The sequence below is a fragment of the Procambarus clarkii genome, chromosome 83 (genome assembly GCF_040958095.1).
Source record: "Procambarus clarkii isolate CNS0578487 chromosome 83, FALCON_Pclarkii_2.0, whole genome shotgun sequence".
Classification (NCBI taxonomy): Eukaryota; Metazoa; Arthropoda; class Malacostraca; order Decapoda; family Cambaridae; genus Procambarus; species Procambarus clarkii.
This window is the reverse complement of record NC_091232.1, coordinates 24,035,697-24,042,096: the sequence shown is the minus strand read 5'-3', so window position 1 is coordinate 24,042,096 and position 6,400 is coordinate 24,035,697. Positions and strand designations below refer to the sequence as shown.

General features: G+C 46.2%; 1 non-coding gene across 1 annotated transcript; it reads left to right on the top strand.

Annotated features, from left to right (window-relative positions):
- The first annotated feature begins 711 nt into the window (after positions 1 to 711).
- LOC138358488 (5S ribosomal RNA) lies at positions 712 to 830 on the top strand. The gene has a single exon (XR_011225416.1). It is a non-coding gene; the product is annotated as a 5S ribosomal RNA (ribosomal RNA).
- The last annotated feature ends 5,570 nt before the right edge of the window (positions 831 to 6,400 follow it).

Below are 6,400 nucleotides of genomic sequence, written 5' to 3'. Positions count from 1 at the left end.
CAACGTACTTCTTGATTGCTTGTAGAGACGAGCCCTTACGGTCTTTGAGTGCTGCGACCGCGGCTAGAACCATTTGACTAGTTTTCGGGTGAGCAACCTGGACGCGAGGTTTCCTGGTGGTGGCCACCACAGCAGCAGCCGCAGCCTTCTTGGTAGGCTTTGCTTCTACCATGATGATGATGAGATAACCAAGGTGATGAGAGACGCTCAGACAGTCACGGGGGAATGATGCTGCCGCCGCTTGAGCCGAACCTATTTATGTGCCGGCACGGTACAGAAGCTGCAACCTGGCAACTCGTCCACCAATCACAACGGTTGGTTTTACGGCTCCGAAACCTGGATCCCATATCTTCTCTAAAATAGAAGCATTTGTTCATGTTCTTTGTAAAAGTATCATAAAGCAGGACAGATGAGACAAATATCATAAAAACTGAAGAGCAGATGAGCACACACATGTATGTATTACAAAAGAAAATCCACAAATTCATTAGAAATTGGCAGGGCAGGCTGAGGAAGTAGGTAGATGTAAAATGTCTGTAAATGGCGAAAGAACATAAACCCAAGACTGAATAAACGATGTTAAATATCCATGCCAAGGAGACAAAAATATGTTAGGATACAATTACCATTAAGACACCACAAGAAGGTCCGTATCCTGCCGTGATGACTAAAAAGAGTTGGTTATTAGCCACAATGTGTAGGCAGTCTCATGCCAACGGCCATACCACGTTGAGAACACCGCTTCTCGTCCGATCAGCGAAGTTAAGCAACGTTGGGTTTGGTTAGTACTTGGATGGGTGACCGCCTGGGAACACCAAATGCTGTTGGCAATAATGTTTTTTGTTTTGTTTTGTTTTGTTTCGTTTGTTTTTGTTTGAATGGCTGGCTCCACGGGAAATTCACGGAGTTGTGTGGAATAAGGCCTGGTAAAATGAATTAATATGTATGTCATGTTTAAAACAAACTCGCTTAATATAGTGTGTGAGGCTTTATACAAAAACAAACAACCAAAACAAAACATGTTGTTTTATATATATATATATATATATATATATATTATATATATATATATATATATATATATATATATATATATATATATATATATATAGCTTAATCCGGGTTTGAACTCGCAACTCCAAGAATACGCATCACTTATATACACTTTACCACTGGACCACAGCTGCAGGACACAAGCTTGATGCTGAGGTATCAATTTAATGACGTAAATGCCATTTCCACAAATAAATGATAATTTAAAAGTATTTGTATGTACAAATCTTTTCTGTTTAAAAGGCTACAATATCAGTTACTGATATAATTTGTGTTAATGTTTCTATACCCACAGGAAGGCATGTTTTTGCTTATATGTAAGGGGTACGGAGAAGGAATCCACAGACCATCAGTCCCCTTCCCCCCCCCCCCCCCCCCCCCCTCCCACCTACTACCACCACCACCACCACCACTACTCACCACCACCACCACTACTCACCACCACCACCAATCACCACCAATCACCACCAATCACCACCACCACACCTAACCGAAAACCCCCTAACACATCAACCCTCCCCCCAATCAACAGGCGAAATAATAACCCTCAAATGCCTGCCTGCCTGCCAGCCAGCCAATACTAACGGTCTTCTCAGAAAGAAAATCTCTTTGTATCTGTATTACTTGATGAAATGTATGATTCTAATAATGAAAATAAATTTTGATGTCGGTTGTATGAGCATAATGACCAATATGCACATGATATGAATGAATTAAATAGTGTAGTTTTAAGTAATTAGGTTGTAGACACATTAAGCGGATATGATATTTGACGCGTCCAGAACTGGTGATTTTTGGTTTAGTTTTAAATGCACCACCACCATTGCTTCCCCAGAGCCTAATTAAGGACCGGTAAAAGGAGTCAATATGTATGTCATCTATAAAACCAAAGAATGAATAAAAACACACACACACACACACACACCTACATAATAGTATTAGGAAGATTGTATGGCAAAAAAAAAAAGTACTCCCATTGGGTCGTTTGAACTCGCGACTTCCAAAACACCAGCCACACACCTTACCACCCAGCCACCATAGAGTTGGTATAATTGTGCAACTTTAGTTATAAAAGTAAAGTTCTTATTGTCTCAAATCTTATTGTCTGTTCTATGAAAAGGCATGATGTAAATTATGTATTTTTTGAATGATTGAATTGTAGGCACATTAAGCGGATTCGATATTTGATATATCCAGAAAAGGTGATTTCTGTTCAGTTTTAAAATGCATCACTGTTAACGCTAAAGGACTGGTAAAACGACTCGATGTTTGTCATTTTTAAAATAAACACTAAAACTAGGCCCTTAACATATATAATGTTTGAATATAAATTGAATGCATATAAATACAAAGTGGGAGTGGCTGGCTGGCTGGCTGGCTGGCTGGCTGGCTGGCTGGCTGGCTGGCTGGCTGGCTGGCTGGCTGGCTGCTGGCTGCCTGCCTGCCTGCCTGCCTGCCTGCCTGCCTGCCTGCCTGCCTGCCTGGCTGGCTGGCTGGCTGGCTGGCTGGCTGGCCGCCCGCCCGCCCGCCCGCCCGCCCGCCCGCCCGCCTGCTTGCCTTGCCTTGCCTTGCCTTGCCTTGCCTGTCCTGTCCTGTCCTGTTCTGTTATTGCCTTGCCTTGCCTTGCCTTGCCTTGCCTTGCCCTGCCCTGCCCTGCCTTGGCTGCAGCTGGCTGGCTGGCCGTAAATCAACTCTTAACAACACCATACCACACCACACCATCACTCATCACCCATCACCCACCACCGGCCCCAGTCTCCCAGCCTCTCTTATATACCCGAGCAGGCCCTTTAAATTATTTGAATTGTTGCACTTCGGCCAATGGCAGGCACGATCGCTGCTGCTCAAACATATTCTGGTTCACAAGTATTAATATATATATATATATATATATATATATATATATATATATATATATATATATATATATATATATAATATATATATATATATATTCATGAAACACATTAAAACCTTGATCATTTATTCATTCATTACGTCTAGTGAAGAATTGCTTTTGTTCATTTGTATGATTAAAAATTAATAGAATATGAATTCCTCGCTTAAAGTAAAATATAAAATATATATTGGATTTATATGATTGGTTAATATTCCAAGTGATGCTGAATATCCCCTATAATTTTGTTTTGTTTGTTTGTTTGTTATGTACACATTCCAAATGAAATCAATATAAATGTTATTATTAATGTTTGAAAGTTGATTGTCTACTTGAATCTCTCTATTAAAGTGTGTGTGGCTCCGGATGGAGCCTGGTTATGGTATTTGTCGTGGTGGGTGGCAGAAGTGCTTACTTCTTCTCTGTCTTCTTTGGCAAAAGAACTGCCTGAATGTTTGGAAGAACACCTCCCTGTGCAATGGTTACGCCAGACAGAAGTTTGTTGAGTTCTTCGTCGTTGCGGATGGCCAACTGCAAGTGACGTGGGATGATACGGGTCTTCTTGTTGTCACGTGCGGCGTTACCGGCGAGCTCCAGAACTTCGGCAGCGAGGTATTCCATGACGGCTGCCAGGTAGACAGGAGCGCCAGCACCGACGCGTTCGGCGTAGTTGCCCTTACGCAGCAGACGGTGAATTCTGCCCACGGGGAACTGAAGTCCGGCCCTGCTGGAGCGAGACTTTGACTTGCCCTTCACTTTGCCTCCCTTGCCGCGTCCTGACATTGCTGCTGCTGTTGTGGGTTTGTGGTCTTTTATGCCGCCCCGCAGATCGAGCTTCGTGTTATATACCCCGCTCAGGATCAAGGGAGCCCGCCACTGACCAATCAGCGCGCTCCGCCACGCGACCCGCTCTGAGCTGAGTCGCGAGCGGGATATAAAAGGAAAGCTCGCCTCGCGCAAAAGTTCATTATTGTATCGCAACGCCAGCCAGCACGAGCATCATCATGCCACCCAAGGCATCTGGAAAGGCTGCCAAGAAGGCCGGAAAGGCCCAGAAGGCCATTGCCAAGGGCGATAAGAAAAAGAAGCGCAGGAGGAAGGAGAGCTACAGCATCTACATCTACAAAGTGCTGAAGCAGGTCCACCCCGACACTGGTATCTCTTCCAAAGCCATGTCGATCATGAACTCGTTCGTGAACGACATCTTCGAGCGCATCGCCGCCGAGGCTTCTCGCCTGGCCCACTACAACAAGCGTTCCACCATTACCAGTCGGGAGATCCAGACGGCTGTAAGGCTCCTGTTGCCCGGAGAACTGGCCAAGCACGCCGTCTCTGAGGGCACTAAGGCCGTCACCAAGTACACCTCCTCCAAGTAAACGGCTTACTTACTGCCCTGTGGTGGTGGCTTGGCCTCAAACCAACAAACTCGGCTCCATTGGAGCCACACTTTAATTTCTAAAGAGATTGTGAGTGTTAGACACCAATACTATTATAACAAAAACCTCTGTCACTGAAAGCAAATAGCTATAAAATGAGAATATTTATGAAACTGTCTGTGTGTGTTTCTCTCTCTCAGTGTCTGTCTGTCTGTCTGTCTGTCTGTCTGTCTGTCTGTCTGTCTGCCTGCCTGCCTGCCTGCCTGTCTGTCTGTCTGTCTTGTCTGTCTTGTCTGTCTGTCTGTGTGGTCTCTCTCTCTCTCTCTCTCTCTCTCATCTCTCTCTCATCTCTCTCTCTCGTCTCTCTCTCAATCATCTCCTCTCTCCTCTCTCCTCTCTCTCTCAACACATCTAAGCACTCGGTATCTTTTTTCTAGAGATTAGAGATTCATTGTTATGTTCCACATTAGGATTACTATGCAGGCCACCCTCTTAGGTTTGAAAATGTCAAGAAAACGGTTAATTTAAAATGTCATCTCCTAACTTAACAGATTAAGCCAGAGGACCGAAAACAGAATAAAAACAGGACTGGACAGTATATGTCACTTATACAAGCTGCTTTTATTTCTAGTACAGTATGACAATTTTTTATTTTGGGGGGGGGGGGGGGGGGGGGGTGATCCTTGACAGTGCATAAGAGTGAAAAGCGACGGCGTTTTGTTTGTAAGAGAACAGGTTGTACTACAAATGACTTTGATTTATTGATATCACATGTATGTATGACACCTAAATTATGCTAGGAATGTCTGAAATCTCCTTAGAAGGATATTTTGGCCCTGAGAAGGGCCGAGTTTGGTGTATACTAGGGTGGTCGATTTAGCTTATGCACGCTCTCCACGGATACGGCGAGCAAGCTGAATGTCCTTTGGCATGATGGTGACACGCTTGGCGTGGATGGCACAGAGGTTAGTGGCCTCGAAGAGACCGACCAGGTAAGCCTCGGATGCCTCCTGTAAAGCCATGACGGCAGACGACTGGAAGCGAAGATCGGTCTTGAAGTCCCTGGGCAATCTCGCGCACCAGACTCTGGAAGGGAAGTTTCCTGATGAGCAAACTCGGTGCTCTTCTGGTACGACGGATCTCACGCAGGGCGACCGTTCCGGGCCTGTAACGGTGAGGCTTCTTCACACCCCCTGTGGCAGGAGCAGACTTGCGTGCTGCCTTGGTGGCCAGCTGCTTACGAGGAGCCTTGCCTCCCGTGGACTGCGAGCAGTCTGCTTGGTGCGAGCCATGGTGAACAACTGTGGTTTGTGATGGCCGGCGCCGAAAAAATTTTTTGCTTATATACGCCGTCTCGAGGCGCGTTGCTCGAGCGCCATTGGCTGCTCGACTCGCCTACGTCACCCCGTTGCCCCTCCCCTCCTTCCTCTGGCTGCAGCCAACAGGCGGCTCACCTCAATCACTATTATCGCTGATTTTGCTCTATTTTTTGGATTTGTGCAAAAGTCATTTCACAGGGACGTGAAACAGACGAGTAGGCAACTGCAGTTTTGAAAGCGTTGTGAGAAAGCCGTGTCTACTCGACCACAAGCGTAAAGTAAGGGCAGGCAGGAGTTGCAATGCTACTAGTACGTCCGCTTGATGGGATATAGTCGGGAAATCGTGCGGGCATTCGTCAATTCGATTCACACAACTTCAACACCATGACTGGACGCGGCAAGGGAGGCAAGGGACTCGGAAAGGGTGGCGCCAAGCGTCATCGTAAGGTGCTACGTGACAACATCGGCATCACCAAGGGCATCACCAAGCCCGCTATTCGTCGCTTAGCTCGTCGTGGCGGCGTGAAGCGTATTTCGGGTCTCATCTACGAAGAGACCCGTGGCGTCCTGAAGGTGTTCCTCGAGAACGTCATCCGTGATGCTGTAACCTACACGGAACACGCCAAGAGGAAGACCGTCACTGCTATGGACGTGGTGTACGCTCTGAAGCGCCAGGGTCGTACCCTCTACGGATTCGGCGGATAAGAGCTTGGCTAATCCATCGATTCCACCCCACCACCACCTCAAAACGGGAC